Below are 22619 nucleotides of genomic sequence, written 5' to 3'. Positions count from 1 at the left end.
AAAAGTGATGCAGTGAAATCTCATAGATTTCACTGCGTCACCTCTACGACCCTTTCTTGCGTCAATACGCCCCTTTTGCATATATTACACCTGACATAGGTCATATTAAATATATGACGCATTATGTCGCAAGTACTTACAGATACATCAGTATTTCAGACGTATCTGTAAGCGCAAAAGTGATGCATTGCTGGAATGTATCACAAAAATGATGCAACTCCAGCAATGCATCCTTTCACATGTGGCAAGTTCTATGTGAAAGGGCCTGCATCAGTCTTACGCGTGCTGTGAGGCAGGCCCAAGATTTTGACACAACGGTGTCCTAAAAGTGACGCAGTGAAATCTCATAGATTTCACTGCGTCACCTCTACGACCCTTTCTTGCGTCAATACGCCCCTTTTGCATATATTACACCTGACATAGGTATAATGTGGTGCATGGGTTTACAAAGTGACGCATCTACCTAGATGCGTCACTTTGTAAATATGACTGAATAAGGTGCATTTTTTACAGCACTGGTGCGTCACAAAAAGTGACGCACCGGTGGCGTAAAAGTGACGCATGGCCTTTCACATGGGGGAAAGTCCCATGTGAAAGGGCCTGCGTCAATCTTACGGCTGCTGTTAAGCAGGCGTAAGATTTGGATGCAACAGCATCATAAAAGTGACGCAGTGATATCTTTTAGATTTCACTGCGTCACCTCTACAACCCTTGCTTGCATCAATACACCCCTTTTGTATACATTACAGCTGACGTAGGTATAATGTGGCGCAGGGGTTTACAAGGTGACGCATCTATCTAGATGCATCACTTTGTAAATATGACTCAACAAGGTGCATTTTATACCGCACAGGTGCGTCACATAAAGTGACGCACTGGTGGCGTAAAAGTGACGCATGGCCTCATAAATGAGGCCTTCAGTCTTCTACTCATGCGTCATATTTAATTTATAACGCATTATGTTGCAAGTACTTACAGATACGTCAGTATTTCAGACGTATCTGTACGCGCAAATGTGATGCATTGCTAGAGTGTGTCACAAAAATTATACAACTCCAGCAATGCATCTTTTCTTACCCTTCCACACCCCCGTTCCTTTTCTACATTTTCTTTGAATATCCACATTCCCCATGTTCACTCTCCTTCTCCTCACTCTTCTTCCCCACTCTCACCTTCTTTCAGTCCCCCTAATTCACTTCCTTTCTCCTCTCATACCTTTCTGTGCTTTCTTACTCATTTTCCTCTCCTTTATCAATGCACTCCACTTCACTTACTCTTTTTCATTTTTTTAAGAACATAGCTCCTTGATGAGAATTGGAGGTAGTTCTGAAAAGAACTTTTTTTCTTCTTTTTTCTTTTTTAGAACAAAAACAAAAACAGGGAATGGAAACTGCTCAACAGGAGCAAAAAAAAAAGAATTTAGGGCTGGGAACGGCAGCGATGGTTCTCCAATGCTCGAACCATGAGCAGAACACTTTCTTCCCCATAGCAAAGTAGCTGATCACAGTCTCTGCATTTTAGGACGCATTTTTAAAGCAGGCTGAATATTCGGAACCAGCTCTTGCGATCGCCCCCTCACCGATGTTGTTGGTCCTCCGGTTGATGTAGAGGCCCCATCACTGGGAACCTCTCGTGCCAGAGCCCTGACACTTTCCCGTGCAAAATTCTGGGGGTGCCTCCTCTCCACATGCCGTATCATTGTGAAGTTCCCAAAAGAATATTTCTTAGTGGGGTCACCCCGTGACAGGACTGTGTGACAGATCCTGCACTCCATTTTTGGAGCATTTACCTTCTTCTGGTCATCAGGAATTGAAAAAAGCTTCCAAATAAAATGTTCTTTAACTTTTGGCTGAGGAACCTCTTCATCAAGGCATTCATTGGAGTCATCTTCACTGCTGGATGGTCTGGCAGCCATGAGAATCCAAGCTATCCAACAAAGAAGCGAGAGCAAAATGGCAGGTCTTGCAGTCACAAAAGTGAAAAAAGAAGTGAAGGAAATGGGTGGGGATTTCATTCTTTGTAAAAAAAAAACTGTTAGCAACCAATAAAAAGAGTTATTTTAAGGTCACATGACTTGACGCGCTTACGCTGCACACACCGAAGCGCTTCTGGAGGCGCTTACACGGTGCAAATATAGGCGCTTCCGGGGGCGCATATGCGGCGCGAACGTAGGCGCTTCCGGGGGCGCTTACGCGGCGCTCCTCAGTGACGTTTCGATAGTTTCACGGAAATGAAAAATCATTTTCATTTCTTAAATCAAAAATACTGCTTTTATAAGTATAGTACTAAATGTAATGTCTTTCGTTACTATTTACCTTTTAGACCTGCTAGTCTGGTTGGGGCACTTATCCAGAACCTTTAACACCTGTGCAGCCGATCTAAACGCTGCCACAGGGTAGGTAACCGCCATCACCGCCATCAGCGAGCGAGCCTGCTCTCAGGCCACGCCCACTTCATCAGGCCACGCCCACTTGCCAGGCCACGCCCCCTGCGACTACTTAAAGCGCCAATGCTTAGCCTTTCCCAGATCCTGTACTCCTGAGGCACAGCCGGGAGCTCTGTTTGAATCTGTATTTTTTAAAACTTTGTGTTTGTGTGGAATTGATTTTAATAATTTGCGCACTTCTCCCTCACCTGCTAGTCTGGTTGGGGCACTTATCCAGAACCTTTAACACCTGTGCAGCCGATCTAAACGCTGCCACAGAGTAGGTAACCGCCATCACCGCCATCAGCGAGCGAGCCTGCTCTCAGGCCAAGCCCACTTCATCAGGCCACACCCACTTGCCAGGCCACGCCCCCTGCGACTACTTAAAGCGCCGACGCTTAGCCTTTCCCAGATCCTGTACTCCTGAGGCACAGCCGGGAGCTCTGTTTGAATCTGTATTTTTCAAAACTTTGTGTTTGTGTGGAATTGATTTTAATAATTTGCGCACTTCTCCCTCACCTGCTAGTCTGGTTGGGGCACTTATCCAGACCACGCCCATTCCTTCAGGCCACGCCTCCATAGCCCCTCTCCCTGTATAAAATCATGTGCATCACCAGGACGCGCAGCGGACGGGCGCAGCGGGTGCGCCGTCAGCGCGCCGAAGGCGCGCCAAAGGCAAGCCCGTCTGGGCCCGTCCGGGCCCGGACGGTCCCAGGCCCAGACACTATGCCCATTTCTTCCAAGAAATGCCATGCCTACACCCGAGACAGGCTTCGGGCCCTGAACACCCTAAAACATCCCTCCTGCAATTACACCCATATGGGCGATACCCCATTCACCGGTTGCCGTCTCTGCAATCCCCCCGGCACAGATTCGGAACCCGGCGGCCTTCAACTAGGCCTACTCAACTGCAGGTCGCTTGTCAAACATGCCCATGAAACAAACCTCTTGATCTTAAACCATGCCATGGATATTCTGTTTCTCACTGAAACATGGCTCACCCCCAACACCGGCCCTGACATTGTCAATGCTCTCCCTCCGGGCTATCAAATCTGCTCTCTGAACAGACCGCGTGGCAGAGGAGGTGGCCTAGCCATAATATTCAAGGACACCCTCACCTGCAGAATCTCCGATGGCAACATCAAAGACTGCGAAAGCTGCCACTTCTCCATCCAAATCTCACCTGTAACATCCTTGTCTGGTCTGCTTGTATATCGCCCCCCCGGCCAACTTGCGAATTCCCGAGCAAGCTCATCGACCATATCACCCTCGAGTGTACGACCTCCTCTAATTATCTCTTACTAGGGGACCTCAATCTCCTTTTTCTGGACCCAGTCGACACTCAGGCTGTCGATCTCTTACAAGACATCTCCTCTACTGGCCTCTGCCTAAAGAACCCACAGGCCACGCACGACAAAGGAGAGCTACTTGATCCCATCTTCACGAACATTCAAGACCTGATCACCCGCGCCCACCTTCCTCTCCCCTGGACCGACCATTTCCTGGTCCCCTTCGAATGGCGCATTAACATTCCTCCACCCCAACCTCCCAAAATCAGAACGCTCATCTGACGCTGGCACAAACTGGTCCCAGATGAATGGGCAGCCAAACTTAGAGAAGACATCCCCCTCCCTTCTCAAGACACCATTACTGCTGATACTGAATTTAATACATGGGTCACCCAATCTCTGGACTGCCTCCTCCCGAGATCCAGTACCCTTAAAAGTACCAAGAGAGTCAACCCTTCCCCCTGGTACACCCCTGAATTGAATCTCTTACGAAAGGAATGTAAGAGAAATGAACGTACATGGAGGAAAGACAAGACGGCGGACAAGAAAGGTATATTTGGTGCCTCCTTAAAAACTTACAAACGGGAGCTCCACAAAACCAAGAGCGCATTCTACGAAGATAGAATCAAAAACTCCTCCTGCTCGGCTCATGAAACATTTGCCATACTGAAAGAACTCCTCCATGCTCCAGACCCTCCCGCGAAACCTCTGGACCCCAAAGCAGCGGAAAGTAAATGCATCAAACTGGCCACGTTCTTCGACGAGAAAATTCAAAAAATCCTCGCGGCCCTTCCCCCCGTCGACGCCGGCCAAATGGACGTAGATCCTTACTACCACACTCATTCTTCCGATGACCCATCTCCCCTTCTCGATACCTTCGGCCCAGTATTCACGGAAGAGGTAGCCGCAACGCTGGCCACAGTCAAAAGTGGCTCCCCCAGCAACCCTGCTCCGCTTCGCTTCCTGAAAAAAGTGTCCAGCACCATTATCCCTCCTCTCACGTCCCTCATCAATACCTCCCTTTCACAGGGAGTAGTCCCTCCCAGCTGGAAAGCGGCGGTGGTCAAAGGTCTTTTGAAGAAACCTTCACTTGATCCCCAGGACCTAGCCAATTACAGACCAATCTCCCTCCTCCAAGGAAACAGTAAAATCACGGAGAAGCTAGTGAATAAAAAACTATCACTATTCCTAGAGAGTAACAGCTTACTCAGGAGCTCCCAGACAGGTTTCCGCCCAGGCCAGGGCACCGACACCGCCCTCCTGGCGGCAGTGGAGAAGGCCAGAAGCATTCTGGACACAGGAGGATCAGTGGCAGTGATCCTCCTGGACCTCAGTGCGGCCTTCGACACTGTAAACCACCAGACCTTAATCCAACGACTGGGAGACATTGGAGTCAGGGGCACAGCCTTGAAGTGGCTGACGTCCTTTCTGGATGGTCGCTCCTTTCAAGTCTGGGAGAATGACAGCCACTCCCCCGCAATCCCTCTCCGCTGTGGAGTACCGCAGGGCTCATCTCTTAGCCCAACGTTATTCAACGTTTACATGTCCCCGCTGGAGCAATTGGTCAACCCGTTCGGAGTAACAATCATCAATTACGCCGATGATACCCAGCTGGTGGTGACTCTCTCACACCCTCACCAAGACCCCTCCGACCTTCACAGCTGTCTCACAGAAATTCACAGCTGGATGAACACCTCAGCTCTAAAACTGAATGGGTCCAAGACCGAGATCCTGCTGCTCGGACATAAAGGGCCCTCCTTGCCGCCTAACATCTGGCCCGACTGTCTAGGTGACCCCCCTGCACCCAAGGAGGAGGTTAAGAGCCTGGGCGTATGGCTCGAAAAAGATCTGAGCTTCAGAACTCAGGCCAAAAAGACGGCAGGCATATGCTTTGGTCTCCTTAGGGCTTGCAGGAAGGTCTTCCCTCGGCTTCCTGCCACTTCCCGGAAACTATTGATCCAGGGCCTCATCCTGACGAGGCTAGACTACAGCAACGCAGTCTACCTGGGTGCCCCTGAAGCTACATTCAACACTCTGCAGAGAATACAAAACGCCGCGGCCCGACTACTTACTCACACCCCCGCCAGATCCTCGGCAAAGCCAGCCCTGAGGCTCCTTCACTGGCTCCCAGTCAGAGAAAGGGTTGCTTTCAAAGCCCTTTGTCTGGCCCACAAAACCCTCCACAACAAAGGTCCACCCATCTTCAAAGAATTCATCACCCCCTACAAAGCGACAAGAGACCTTCGATCAAGCGGAGAGAACCTCATTACCGTCCCCAGAGTAAAAAAAGCTCGGTCTGGAGGACGCCGCTTTTCGGTTCACACGGCCAAACAGTGGAACAGTCTCCCCCGGAGACTAAGAACTGAACCTAACCTCCTTCAGTTCAGGAAGGCTCTAAAAACCCTTCTCTTTCCCTGATTCTTATCCTCTTCCGCTGCTGTACCCTCCGGAATTCAGGTTCAAGCGCTGGGATGCTCAAGGGTTACTACGCGCTCTACAAAAACCTTAAATAAATAAATAAATACATATTTTTTTACAAGAACGCAGAAATAGCGCTCTCGGTGCGCTCTCCGGAGAGCTTACCGGTGCGCGCACCCAGAGCGCCCCAGGAAAAAATGATTAAAAAAAAACATTTAAAAAATATTATTATTTAAAAAATTATTAATAATTAATATTTACACAAAACAGCAAATAAAAAAATAAAAAATCGTAGGTTACAAACTCGATATAAAAAGGAATTATCTTTTAAAAAACCTTTGAAATTCAGTGAAAAAACCAGAGGTTTCACAATCGTTATAGTTAGGAATTAGCATTTAAAAAACCTTTGAAATTCACTGAAAAAACCATAGGTTTAACACCAGTTATAGTTAGCTGGACATTTTACTCATACAAAACCATTGAAATTCCCACTTTATAGTTAGTTGGACTCACTATAACTTGCGCGCCCGCAATCCACTGCTGATGATGTCACATATTACATCATTCATGACATGGTCAGTGTCATCACTGATGACATCACTGATGACATCTCAAATGACATCACTGATGACATCATCGAGTGTCTGTGTGTTTCTGAAAAGTTAAAATACAATTAAGTTAAAGTTAATAATTTACATATTGAAGAATGAGTGAATGTTTGAGTGTCTGGATGAAGGATTTAGTAGGTGCGTGACTGACTGTATAAGGTTTTTTAAATGCTAATTCCTAACTATAACGATTGTGAAACGTCTGTTTTTTTCACTGAATATATATATATATATATATATATATATATATAAACCCCCCATCAATATTCATCCCACAGATGCCCTGGGATGCGATTGACGCCTTCTCTGAAGCCATGAATCAAGAACTCATGCAGTACAGAAAAGCTAACCATCCCATAAAGTACAATATTACAGAGCAACAAAAAATGGCACTACATGATCTTATGAGGGATGAAAAAATTATCATCAAACCCTCGTATAAAGGGGGTAATGTTGTACTACTCACCAGAGAATACTACAGATTTGAAGCATTACGCCAGCTGTCTGATACAAAGTTCTACGTCAAATGTACCAATGATGTATACTTGGAAAGCATCCGGAGTTATGACAAACTGATAGGGAAATGGCATAATTGTAATATGCTTAGTAAGGACGAATTTCTCTTCCTCCGGACAACCCAACCCCTCACACCAACCTTTTACCATCTGCCAAAGCTACATAAGGACAGTCTACACCCTCCGGGCCGTCCGATCGTGTCATCGATTGGTAGTCTTACTGAAAATATGTCCCGGTTTATAGACAAATTCCTATTTCCCTTGGTACTAACTTTACCCTCATATGTACGGGATACCAAGGACTTCTTGAATCAAATAAGGAATGTGAATTGGGACAAAGACTGCCTACTGATTGTACTTGACATCACAAGCTTGTATACTGTTATTGACCACCAACAGGGCCTAGAGGCTATCCAGCACTTTCTTAACCTGAGACAATTGAGATTTACCACTCACAATATCATGATCCTCGAGTTCATCGAATTTTGTCTGAACAATAATATATTCTTATTCGAGGATGAATTGTTCAGACAGGTGTCTGGAACAGCGATGGGTACCTGCTTCGCTCCCAGCTATGCAAACCTTTTCGTTGGCTGGTGGGAGGAGCAGGTACCCAGGAGCTGTATGGTGGATGGGGTGGAAGGAAAGACGGAGGGTTGGTTCAGGTACATTGACGACCTGTTTATTGTCTGGCGGGGCTCATCAGTAACAGCACAAGCCTTCATTGATAAATTGAATGAGAATGCCTACAACTTACACTTTTCAGGGACCGTAAATCCGGTATCAGCTGAGTATCTGGACCTGAAAGTGTTCTCAGAAGACCAGCAGATTCACACATCTCTACACAGAAAAACAACTGCTGTCAATTCAACCCTTTTTGCCAGTAGTAGCCATCCTCCCCAACTTATCAGAAGTATTCCGTACGGAGAGCTGCTTCGGCTCCGTAGGAATTGTTCAAGATTAGAGGATTTTGATATGGCAGCTAACGAGTGTGTGAACCGATTTAAGGCCAGTGGGTATGGAGAGTCTCTTTTGAAAAACACCCTGAGGAAAGTAAGAGCTATCCCCAGAGATTCCCTAATCAACTCCAAACCCGCCATTAAGACAGCGGATGATGGTAAAGGAAAGTTCAGGTTAATAACCCCTTTTTCTGCTGGAGCTAACGACCTCAGATCTATGCTGCGTAAGAACTGGCATATTCTCAAAACGGATAGCACCCTTAAAGACGACCTACCTGCTCACCCACTCATAACTTTCAACAAAACCAGATCTTTAAGAGACTATCTGGTGACAAGCCATCTAGAGAAACCACTCCCAAAAAGTAACACCTTAAAATCTATGAGTGGATTTTTCCCTTGTGGAAAATACAAAGCGTGTGCCAGCAGCAAAAGGGTTTTCTCAGTTGAAAATCAAGATACTGGCAAAAAACTGCATATAAACAGTTCATCACTTGCAGCACTCCCCTAGCAGTCTATTGTTTGACTTGCCCCTGCGGCCTCCACTATATAGGGAGCACTATCAACATGCTGAAGCTACGGATTTTAGAACATCTTAGAGCTATTGACAAGGCCGATCAATCGTACCCAGTTGCCCGGCACTTTGCCGAAAAACATAACAGGGACCGTAGCCAGCTCCAATATTTTGGTCTTGATACCATCAAAAACAATGCTAGAGAGGGTGATCGTCTGCGACGACTACGCAGACTTGAGTCGCGCTACATTATTGATCTTTCCACTAAATGGCCTGAAGAGATGAATAGTGGGGAGGAAATGGTCTTTCATTTGGGCAAATAGTAATATCGCTGTTATTGCATCTAACTGTATTCTGTTTATGCTGAGTTTTTGTGGATCACTGTATATATAATATGTCTCTGTACAGTTACAGGGGAGGTTAACCAAGATGAATTTACAAAATGCCTCTCCAGTATACATACAAAAGCAGAGAACTAGATATGTGCTACATATTGGTCTAATTAAGAGATACTTTAATAGGTTCAAAGGGCTCTTTGATTCCTAATGTTACATGTTACATGAACGGTAACTAGATTTGAATGTACCACTGGCACACCTTCACGTTTTCTTTGGTACCTCTCACTCTTTACACTTTGTATGATATGTTCAAGTATATTTTCTTAATGTATATAATTATGTGCAAAAGGTTGTAAATAGGGTCACCTCTCCTTATTTTAGAGGACCATTGCCGATCCACGGCTATATCAAACAGTGTAAGAATGTCACAAATATTGTTTTTACATCTCCCACTTGAGCATATTTACCTATCTGGAGGTATGACTACGCTGAGCACATTTGTTCTGACCATTTAAAAACGCAATGTGTGTTTTACTGTTACAAGACGGCGCTTGCGAAAGTTGGGAGAGTGTTAGTCCTCTGTCGATGTCGACTGAGAGGTGTAACCTTTGTACTTTGTTATGAGAAATAAATGTACCGGTTTAAGGTGTGCAAACACACACACTGACGAAGGCCAAGTGTCGAAACGCGTCTGTGGCGAGCTTGTAGTTAAATAAACTACTGTGTGATCAAAGGTACCCCCCGAGTGCTGTCATCTCTTCCTTGGGATTTGCATGGTTGTGACGAGCGCAATATATATATATATATATATATATATATATATATATATATATGTCCAAATCCTGGTTACACAGTCCTAGCCGGAAAAACCAGAGTCGAAGCCCAATTCATTTTCGAGTGCTCAAAGATTTATTTTGGCATGAAAAAACAACCCTACGCGTTTCGAGGTACGCCTACCTCTTGCTCACGGGTGGAGTGTCATTCACAACGCCAAACTTTTAAAGTGACACGTTAACATTTGCACATATCACGTGGTAATTAACATGAAGACAGACTAACGTCGATACTTTGTTTCTGCCACATTTACATTTTGTTACACTGAATACCTGGTAAATATTTAGCACTTGAGAGATGTATTCTTTTAAATGTTTACCTGAATGCCCTAAAATGCATTTTAAACATCGTCATGCATTCCAGCCAAAATGGTTATATTTCACCATGTGGTAAGTACGTTACAATTCAAATGAGTGTCCTGCAAATATTTTTGTCAACCTGACATCAAAGAATAATGTGTAAATTACACAACAAGTTATAATCAGGCGATTTTTGACCATAGTCCATAATTGTGACAAAGTCTATAACGCCCCAGTGGGCATAAGCAGTGTGAAATCACGAGCAGGTCATGTTTAACACATTCTTCATCAAGCCCTAGTGGGCAGGCAGCCATAATCTGTAACAAAGGGACAATGTGTATATATTAGTGTCTCTGTCTTCAAAAAAATATATTCAATTTTGTGATATATACTGTGCAAAACAAATAACTATATTAAAAGTTAGCATATATTTTCAGCAGGTGGTGACAAACTGCTATTTTCAATAAAAACGCGCAGTCATGTGTACTAAACGCAGGCATAGTGTGCAACATCAGTCTATAGTTTGAGGGATATATTGTTACATTCAATCATACAAATGAATTGCTAACTCTTCTCCAAGGTTATGACATTTTCAGTGCCTTTAGCAAAGACTGTCGAGCCTCTGAGGAAAGTGCTAAAGGCACTGAAACGCGTCAGGCTATTCGACGACAAGAAGCTGGAATTACGCATTGGTATGCTGTTGCTGTTCTCTACCAATAAATGGCTCACTGTTACCTGGTGTGGAGTGCTTCTATGCCTTGGGGGCAAACTTGGAGCGTTAATATTGACGCGGCAGCTCAGCCGCGATAGAGGCACCACCCCACCACAGTGGGGGCCACGAGCTTCACATGATACGGAGCCGCCAGGTGGGACATCGGGTATGGAATTATGGACAGAACAGCATGCTGAGGCTCATCTGAGGGTTTTTTATTTTTTCTCGCCAGCAAGTAAACAGGGCGCCCATTCGGGAGTTTAATTTGGACTACATGACCCATAAGGCCACGAAGCTTAATGAAGCAGCCCATCTGAGGGCGTGAACTGTGTACTTTAGGGCGGTGGTTCAGCTGTGCCTGCAAAGACTGTCGAGCCTCTGAGGAAAGTGCTAAAGGCACTGAAACGCGTCAGTCTATTCGACGACAAGAAGCTGGAATTACGCATTGGTATGCTGTTGCTGTTCTCTACCAATAAATGGCTCACTGTTACCTGGTGTGGAGTGCTTGGAGCTTTAATATATATATGTATGTATGAATAATGACGAAATCGACAAACTGCGGGAAGAAGCCGCATCCACCATGTTCAGCGGGACTGTCAACCGCTTAGACAAATCACCGCCACGTAATGACATGAATACCACACAACAAAGGAACTTGCAACAGCTATTTAAAGAACTTGAAAAACTCCGCAAGTCGGAATGCACCAAGTGGTGGGAGCACAAATCCCTGAGTAAATATGAAGAGGTGGGCCGAGTCCCTCGTGGGCTGCGCATTTTATTAGCGCCCAGTTTCGACAAACCCGACCCGGCCATGCTACAGGAGTGGGGGGAGAGCAACCTGGCGGCATCGATGAACTTGGTGTGTATCTTAATCAAGTACGCCGCAAGTGACCGCTTGAAACTCTTAGAACAAATAAAAGCTCTAGAATCGGAAATAAACGCCCACCCAGACCAACAAGAAGTCCAGAAACTGACAGATAAAATGACTGAGCGCCTTCGGAAACACGAAGAGAAAATAAAGGAGCGAAAAGCCTCTAAATTTGCACGGGACGCTGATGATTACAGCCAAGGTCGCATCTTTACATTCTCCAGGAAGTATAATAATGCTAAGCGACAAGCCTATTCCAACAAGAAATCTGGGGAAAGTTCCGGTAATAAAGGCATACCTGTCTCCACTCAGCAAACCAGCTCTGGCAATGTAGCTACCTCCATATCCAACGACGAGAGCAATGACTCCACACCACTACAAAGCGATTACAGTAGTGATGCATCATCTAGGGGCTCCTCCACAACAGATTTAAACTTACAAGGACTTGCGAGATTGAACTTACAGCAAGAATTGGATTTTGTGGTGGAGGAGAGACTTCAGACTCTGCGCTCATGGCAGCCCAATCAGCAAGCAGACAAAGGCGAAACCAACGCCGGAAGGCAAGAAAACGCAAGTGGAAGCAACGCCGGAGGGCAGCCACAGAAAAAGAAAAAGAAAACCTGGGGGAAACGGCGATAGCGGACAACACCATCGTAAATTTATCCAACATCGTCTTGAACAAAGCAGAAGAGCAACTACTCTCCCTAGGCCTCAATTTCTCGCCTATACAAAGTTTCAATTATGCGATGACAAGAGTGGACTTATTTTGTTTTATACGCTAATTGAAACTTAAAAAACATTTTGCTTTGAAACCCACTAAAACCGCTGACGTATCCGACATCGCCAATCCTGCATACAACTCAGATGGCACCGCTCGTCTAAGCGCAGCAGACACTCATACTTTCTTGGACGCATACGAACTAACCACCAACCTTGAACAAGTGGAAACTGATTCTGATATAGCTACGCAAAACCGTCTACGCAGAATTTCCATGGAACAAATAGGGGCGGGCCTAAGTCCATTCCGCAGCAAGTCCAAGTTTATACCTATGATGCCAAGAGACGCTGTGGATACATTCCATGACTGCGTTGTTAATGACATAAAAAAGCTGTATGTAAGATCTAATAACAAGTTTCGTAAAAAAGAAATACACAGGAGAAAAGCATTTGACGCACTTATGAAAAAGTTAAGCAAGAACCATGAAATTGTCGTCAAAAAATCAGACAAGGGAGGCAACTTGGTGATCTGGCCTACAGCAGACTATATCTTGGAAGCCAAACGTCAACTAGATGATTCCAGCTGCTACGAGAAAAGCTCACAAAAGGACTATGAAAATGCCAAAATGAAACTGCACAAAATGCTAGGCCAGTGGAAGCGAGAGGGCCTTATCTCTTCTGAAGAGTATAAATTTATGTGCATCGATCACCCTATACTGCCCTCCCTGTATCTCATACCAAAAATCCATAAGGCTGTCACACCAGTGCCCGGGAGACCCATTGTATCTGCCATTGGAAGTGCAGGAGAAAAGGTGGGAGAATACATCGACTATTTTCTCCAGGACTTTGTCAAGGAACTACCTAGTTTTGTGAAGGACACCAGTGACTTTATTAAGAAGATTGAGAACATCACATGGAATACAGACATGTGGCTCATTTCCCTCGATGTGGAAGCGCTGTATACTAGCATAAATCACAAGCAAGGACTTTCAGCTGTACAACACTTTTTATCCAAGCGCCCCATTGAGTTATACGAACATAATAAGGTCATCATTAATTTAATGGACTGGTGTCTCCATCACAATTTCTTTTCCTTTGGTAAAGACATATTCAGACAGCTTCGGGGTGTGGCGATGGGGGCCTGCTTCTCTCCCAGCTATGCGTGTTTACACGTAGGCTGGTGGGAGGAGCAGGTCCTCATGACACGCCACAAGGCCTGGATGGATACACATGTCATCAGTTTTTTACGTTATATTGACGACATTTTCATAGCATGGCAGGGCACTAAGGCGGAAGCTATTGAATTTATAGATGGCATCAATCAAAACAATCTTAATCTCAATTTTACCGCCCATGTGGAAAAACAACGTATTCAATTTCTAGATGTGGAAGTGTATATCGAAAACAATAAGGTAAACACCACCTTACACAGAAAAAAGACAGCGGGCAATGCCACATTACACTGTACCAGTATGCACCCTAGACATACCATCACAGGCATTCCTTACGGAGAAATGTTAAGGCTTAAAAGAATATGCAGCTCCAATTCTGATTTTGAATCAAGCTTAAAAGACCTCAAATCCCGTCTTAAAGCTAGGGGATATTCGGAAGCACTGCTAGAAAAAGCCTACCAAAAATCTTTATCTCGTACTAGAGAAAGCCTGTTCCCTGAGAACAACACTGATACTGAGAACACCACCACCAGCAGGCCTTCAGATATAGGCCCTCGTATGGTCACTACTTTCAGCAGAGAAGAAAAGAAAATCAGGGCCATCCTGAACAAAAATTGGCCAATAGTTTTAAGTGACCATATTCTCAATCCAGTGTTACCTCCTACTCCTTTAGTGTCTTTTAGGAGAGCTAAGACCATGGGCAGCTACTTAGATACTGCTGCGCCTGAACTAAAAACCAAAGCAGCATGGCTACGTCCATCTAGAGGATTTTATAAATGCTCCAGCTGTCGGGCATGCAAATTTGGCATGTCCACTACTCACTACACTACCCCATTCAGTTCTGAAGACAAACCTATACTGGGTAACTACTCCTGCAAAACTGACTATGCCGTGTACGTTTTGGTATGTACCTGCGGACTTCGGTACGTGGGGAGTACCAAACTCCAGGTACACATGCGCATATTACAACACCTACGAGCCATACTCCATAACGATCCGGCTTACCCGGTCGCAAGGCATTTTAACCACACTCACAAAAGAGATCTGTCTTGCCTTTCTTATTTTGTAATTGGCTCTGTACCTTTGTCCAGGAAAGGTGGCAATAGAGAGCTGTTACTTAGGAAGTTGGAATCGAGGTTTATACTAGAGTTAGATACCCGTTGGCCCAACGGGCTTAACAACATTGAAGAAATGCACCACTTTTTAGAATGATAATCCATCCCATGCATTTCACTTCCAGTCCATAAGTACATCCCTGTAAGCTCTCAGACATCTCAAGTTAGGTTCCCTATTTGTGATGTCCCAATATATGTGTGCCCATTTCTTACCCAGTTATATACACCTTTGTCCTTCAGACCACTAGTTCTACATAAGTTAGGTTCCCTATTTATGTATTAATCTAATTTGAATCTATTTCCCTGCCATGTCGCACCATTTCAGTATTCTAACTCTGTATCCTGATATTGGTGTGTTGATTCTTGCACTGTGTATAGTACTTTATATAACTGCTTTTTGCACATTTGCACAATCCAACCCTGTATTCATGATCTTTCGATCTGTCTAAATTGATTGTAGATATTGTTATATTTATAAGAAAAAAAATTTTGATACCTGCTTTTTAACACTATTTTAACACTCTTTTCTACACTTTTGATACTTCTTTTACCTTCCACGACATCGATTGCCTTTATGTATTTATGACCTATTTTAATTCAGGGCTCTGAATTCATTCATATTTGCTGCTTAGGCTTCCGTTGTTCTGGTGGTATTCGCGGCTTGACATGTACTTCCATAGATGTTGCTCATCTTTCGTCGCAATCACTATTTATGCACTTTTTTGTCACATATGCACTTTATTATGGTCTATTTGCTGCTAAGATTACATTGCTATATTTTGCACACTTACACTATGGTTCTGACGTTTTTGCACTGATTAGATCCCTATTCCTACATCAGTAACATTTTTTGTACATTCAAGGTGTTATGTATGCAAATACAATAATGAACAATTCTGTACAAATGTGGATTTAACCAGTCATCAAGTGCAATTCATTAACGCTGTTAAATAATTCAGGATTTAACCTGACATTTGCCCCCTTGTTTTAAGTGTGCTTAGAAAGATTTCCAATGCAGCGATAGTCTTTTTTCACTTATATTTATCACGTGATATGGGAGGTTACCACCAGGGGGTGGTAACTTACACAGGTGACATGCATTTAAAAATGGCTTGTGATTGTTTTATTCTTGCATCGCAGCGTGAGCAAGGGCATCCGTGCTCGAAACGCGTCGCTGACAAATGGCTGTGTGAACTGCAATAAATAAACACTATTTGCCTGCCAGATTGGTGGTTTGTCTTTTCCTTCCTGCGGTTGGCGTGGAGGCTGTGACCGCGTAGGCAAAGCTGGAGAGAGGGAATCCTGTGCTCTCATATATATATATGTATATATATATATATATATATATATATATATATATATATATATATATATATATATATATATATATATATATATATATATATATATATATATATATAGGCTATGTGATCAAGGCCGCATGTCTGGCGGCCGAAACACGTCATTTGGACATCTGATGCTGTGATTAAACATCTTTAAGCACGAAGTCTTGCCTGTGGAGTCTGTTTCCTGGTTCAGCGCCGCTGTTGAGGTTGGTCGCACTACTGGGACTTTCCTGTGTTATATATGTATATATATATATATTCACTGAAAAAACCATAGGTTATAGACTATATATAGTTAGGGATTAGCATTTACAAAACCTTAATTTACTCGCACAAAACCATAGAAATTCGCATATATAGTTAGTTGCAATAACTATATATTGCGCACCCGCAATCCACTGCTGATGATGTCACATATTACATCATTCATGACATGGTCAGTGACATCACTGATGACATCTCAAATGACATCACTGATGACATCTCAGATGACATCACTGATGACATCTCAAATGACAACACTGATGACATCACTGATGACATAACAAATGACATCACTGATGACATCTCATTTGATATCAATGGTCACATCACTGATGATATCATTCATGTGACAATACAATGCATCTCCTCACACTTTAATATAACCTCTGTTACATCAAGTGTGAAATACAGAATATAATTTTTTAAACCATTGACACACCAATACTAGTTACTACATACGCACTCACTGATTTCTATGTCTACACACACATTCACTCATTCACCCATACAATCATTCATACATACAATCACTCATCTTTATAACACTATCATATGCACTCATACACCTATACAGACACTCACACTCTGCCACTCATCCATGGAGTTACTCACACACCTAGTCAGTCCTGTTAAGAATCAATCACACTTCCATTTTCTAATCAATACAGTTAAACATAGAGTACCTTACATTTTCAAACATATACTAACACATACTTACTCTCTTATACAATCAATGATACAAGAACACATTGATCTGCACAGAGTCACACATCTCCCAACCAGCCACACACACACTCAGTCTTCCATACAAATACTTGGACAATCAATCAATAACCCATATAGTTACTCATATAGCTACTGATCAACACATGCAGCAGTTTACAGAACAACAGACATAATGATGCACAAATTAAGATAGTTTAGTCACTAACCCATGCACTCAGTGAGACACATTTAATCACTCACTCACTCATGCACCTACTAAATCCTTCATCCAGACACTTATACATCCACTCATTCTTCAATATGTAAGACATATTTTAACTTTACAGAAACAGACAGTCACTGGATGATGTCATCAGTGATGTCACTGACCATGTCATGAATGATGTAATATGTGACATCATCAGCAGTGGATTGCGGGTGCGCGATATATAGTTATTGCAACTAACTATATATGCGGATTTCTATGGTTTTGTGCGAGTAAATTAAGGTTTTGAAAATGCTAATCCCTAACTATATATAGTCTATAACCTATGGTTTTTTCAGTGAATTGCAATGGTTTTTTAATAGCAAATATGAAAAGCTGTAAAATGTCAAGTACGTGGTAGGTAAAAACATTTTCGTATTTATGCACGCTGATATGCTTTGAACGCTGCCCCCCCTCCTCTTTTCTTTTAAAAATTGGAAGAAACAAAAAGTATTCCCTTCCATAAATAACCCAAGACTTTTATTTTGTTATGGCAAGGGAACAAAATAGAGAATAAACTATAGTTGGTCACCGTAGGGTTTAAAGAAGGAATAGTTCTTCACCAGATTAGATATTTTCCAAGACCCTCATTCTCCAATGTGATGAACTAGGCTAAAATTCTTCTGGTGCCTGCACCCTCTCACAGAATATCACCCTAAAACATGGAATCTCCCAAACACCAGATTGAGTTGAACCCCACAGTAAGCCTTATTTCTTCAAGGCCTCAGAATTTCTTTTGCTTTGCTCATGGAAATTGTGGGATATTGGAGAGATAAGGTGTCACCATTAGGAAAGGGTAGTATTTAAATTTGCATATCAATTATGTTAAACCTTTTAGACATATGATATGCTAGCTTGAACTTATGCTTTACATTTGAAGCCGAATTCAACAGCTTAAGTAAGTAGGTTTTCGTAGTTGTAACTTTAAAGGGTGATCTAGCAAGTTGTAAAGATTTTCTAAAACAGTGGAGCGTATTTAGTTTTTTAATGTACATGTTTATGAAACGATTAGACAAATGAAACATTTGTGAGTTTTAAATTTCCGGAGAAGTATAATTCACCAATAGCTTTCTCTGTAGATGTTTTTCCATTAACAATCCCAGTTCCATCACCCGCCCAGGATATTACTACTGTTAGTTGTCATTGTTGCTTCTGTTTTAATAAAAAATGTTTTAAGGTGTTTACTGTTTTTGTTGCGATGTATATATATATATCGGAGAAGTGTGGCTCAGGGGTTAGAGGCGGCAGACCCGGAACCTGAGATCGGCCCTGGACCAGGGTTCAATTCCCCGCCTCGGCGGGTCTTGGGCTCAAAAATTCCACGGATTCGATAATTCTCGCTCCGGTGCCTTCTCAACTCACGGGTTCACACTCTGCGACTCTGGGCACTAGCTTGCTTAATCTCCACAAAGGCCCCTCGCGGCGGGATGCCTGGCTTTCACCTTGTGGATACCCTGTCGGGGTTATCTCACAGGGGAATACCAGGACGGGTTCCCTAAGCAAGCGCCGGGAAACCCTTTGTGGGTAGCTGTGCGCTATATAAGCTCAAATACATTTACATTTACATTTATAAGTTATTAAAGTGTTATAATCCTACTAATTTTTTATCGATTATTGCTCTTTGAGATATTCCCTGTCTAAAAAAAGAGAAGAATAGGAATATTCTGTCTCCCTTTGCAGATAGTGAAGGATAGGTAATGCGGACTTTTGTCCCCCGTTGTAATCCGTCATGCCTGTTTTTCTCCCCACTGATTGATTGATTGGCTGGACATTTATTGTTCAAGGAATAGTTCTTTCGAGGTATTCTCTGTTTGCAAATAACGTGGAATAGAAATATTCTGTCTAGTCTTTGCAAGTAGTGAAGGGTGGGTAATGCGGACCTTTGTCCCCCGTTGTAATCTGTGATGCCCATCTACTCCCCACTGATTGATAAACTAGTTCCATCCGGACCATTTATTAGAGGTACATCATCTGGCTCAACCGGAGGGTACCGCTAATAAAGAAGACATATGTAAAATACGAAGTAATCACTGCATCCTGTTAAACAGAAACTTTAGCATGAAACACACTTGAAAAGGAAGGGAAAGAAATCGAACAAAATCAGTAGGCCACTGATGAGTTTTTGACTTCGCTAGAAATAAGAAACATGAAAGTGGTGAGAGAAGCCAAGCTTGACGTTACGGCAGTCACGAGGTAGCTAGGCTCTGCCACCCCCCCACTGCTCCAAGCATGTCTGTCCCACCGCCCGCCACGCCCAATAACGGTAACATGAAATAGATACAAATCAGCAGATACCTACTCCCATTCCGGAAACTCCCGAAGTGCAACAGGTTCGCGGCTACGCCCATCCGGAAGACGAGGCCTTCGGCACGTGTTGGGCGAGTCCTGCTGGCAGCCGTCGACCGGGGAGGTCGTCCCGTAAGGTGGGCCAGGAGAGGAGCCGAGGCCGACGGGATCCCTTGTCCCATCCTTTTTTTTCAATAATGGCTGCGACAACGGGGGGGGATGTCTTGCACATGCCACCGACCCCCCCCCTGGGCCAGGAGAGGAGCCGAGGCCGACGGGATCCCTCTTCTTTCTTCAATAATGTCTGCGACAACGGGGGGGGGATGTCTTGCACATGCCACCGACCCCCCCCCCGGGCCAGGCGAGGAGCCGAGGCCGACGGGATCCCTCTTCTTTCTTAAATAATGGCTGCGACAACGGGGGGGGATGTCTTGCACATGCCACCGACCCCCCCACTCCTATCTCCTGGTCTGGCCCCGGCTCGGTATGAGCTCCCCGTTTGGTCCTGAAGCGGCGCCCTGCAGGCCACGGTGGGGGATGTCTTGCCTCTGCCTCCGACCCCCCCCTCTTATCGCCTGGTCCGGACATCACGGATATCAACGCCAGGTGTCGGCATGGGGTGCGCTGGGAGGGAGAGGCGGCGCGAACGAGCCTCTCCCACCCCCCCAGGTGGGGGCCCCTCAGCTGCACCCCTAACGCTCCACTCACCCAACAAAAGGTCTCGTCCACTATTGCGAGGCAATGATGCTCCGCTCACCCAGCGGGGGTCTCGTCCACTGTTGTGGTGCAACGGCGCTTCTAGTTTCCTGCGTCCAGAAATGTTCTCTTCAACTTTGAAGATTCTATAAGAGTCACGGGGGCCCCGACCCCCGATGGGGAATGACTGCCATGATCACCCACGGAACGACCACGACGTAGCCGCAGGACGTCGGCGCGCTCATGCCGGCGCCGGCCTCAGTCTTGAAATGACCCAAATCCTGCAAGACTACCAACTTGATCAGTTCCGGTGGGACACCAGTATGACCCGGTAGGAGAGATTGTTGCCTCCCACCCCACTTTGACTGATGGTTCATGTCGCCAGTCCCCTCTGCTACCCTTCAACAAAAACTTTTGGACTGCCGAAAAAGGTCCCGGTCCAACCACGAGTTGGTGGAGACATTTTGACTATACTTGGACCTTCCTGACCTCACCCAAAATGGCGCCGGTACAAATGAAACTCTCAACTCCTTTTTGTGCCCCGATTGCTCAGCCTTGATATCATGAGATATGTATGCAGTTTTTAGCACATGAATTGATATGGGATAAGACTGATTATATGTTCAGACAATGAATTGATCCGGGATGGGTATTGATTATACGTTCGAACAATGAATTGACATGGGACGGGTACTGATTACACGTTCGGACAATGAATTGATATTAAGTTCTAATGCATCATTGATTACTGTATTTATTGAAGGTTCGAATTGTCGACACTTTTGGTACTTGCTCACAATGAATTATCGATATGATTTTGTTGCACTTGTCGCACTTTTTACTATGAAATCAACGACCACTGACTCTGTTATGTTGTCCACAAATAAATACCCCCCCCCCCCATTTACAGTTCCAGCCTGCTCCGTGGCCGGCCCACGGGGTTGTAGGCCCGTATTTGTGCACCAACATTTTTATTAAAGGTTTTTGAAAAAGCAAACGTAGTTGTAACGCGTAGGTTTTTTCAGTGAATTTCAATGGTTTTTTAATAGCAAATATGAAAAGCTGTAAAATGTCAAGTACGTGATAGGTAAAAACATTTTCGTATTTATGCACGCTGATGTGCTTTGAACGCTGCCCCCCCCCCTCCTCTTTTCTTTTAGGAGTATTCTCTCTTTGCAGATAGTGAAGGGTAGGTAACATAAGCCTTTGCCCCCATTGTAACCCGTCGTGCCTGCTTCCCTCTACATTTGATTGATTGTTATCGAAGCAGTTACTGTTTTAGAATTGGGTGCTCTGATGCTGACGCCAGCTTCAATCTGAAACATCCAGAAACACTGTAGACTACCAATTCAATCAGTTCCGGTGGAGCCCCAACGTGACCCGGTAGAGAAGAACTTGCCCTCCCCTCTTTGACTGATTGTTCTTGTTGCTTGTCCCTTCTGTTGTCATTTAACAGAACTTTTTGGACTGCTGAAAGGGGTTGTATTCCGACCGCTAGTTGGTGGAGACATTTTGACTATATTCTGGACCTGCGTTGTCGCGTAATGCGTCATATGATGCGCCACGTTAGCGCACCCGGAAGTGCTCCGGTGCGCAAGGCGCAGCTTCCCGGAAACGATCCAGAGCGCGGCGCGCAGCGCGTAACGTAAGCATAACAGGTCATGTGACTTGGTAATAAAACTTTTCATTGGTTCATTTTACTTTTGGTTTCCTAATGATGGAAGGCTTGATCATATGACCTAAAAATAACACTTTTCATTGGATTCAAACATTTTTTTTTCCCAAACGATGAAAGACCCACCTTTTTTTTTCTCACTCGGCAATCAAAAAAGGTTCCGTTAGATGACAACAGAGGGGACAGGCAACAAGAACCATCACTCCAAAAAGGGGAGGGCAAGTTCTTCCCTACCGGGTCACGTTGGGGCTCCACCGGAACTCATCGAATTGATAGTCTACAGTGTTTCTGGAAGTTTCAGACTAAAGCTGGCATCAGCATGAGAGCACCACCATCTCGTAGCTCCGTCGTGGCCATTCCGCAAGCAATCATGGCAGCCGCTCCCCACCGCAAGCCTGCAGGAGTCGGGGGAACCCAAGACTTTTGTAGAATCTTCAAGGCTGAGGGGACGCTTTCGAGAATGGAGCCCAAGCCCTAGCAGACAAGCGTCCGAGATCCAAGGTGTCCCAGGGCCATTTTAGTGGACCAGGCCCAAATCCGAAGAGCCGGCCGCCATTTTAAGAGTCCTGTTGCAGCCGCCTATCGCTGCACCGCAAGAGTGG

This window comes from Lissotriton vulgaris, chromosome 1_1 (assembly GCF_964263255.1).
Source record: "Lissotriton vulgaris chromosome 1_1, aLisVul1.2, whole genome shotgun sequence".
NCBI lineage: Eukaryota > Metazoa > Chordata > Amphibia > Caudata > Salamandridae > Lissotriton > Lissotriton vulgaris.
This window is presented reverse-complemented; position numbering follows the sequence as displayed.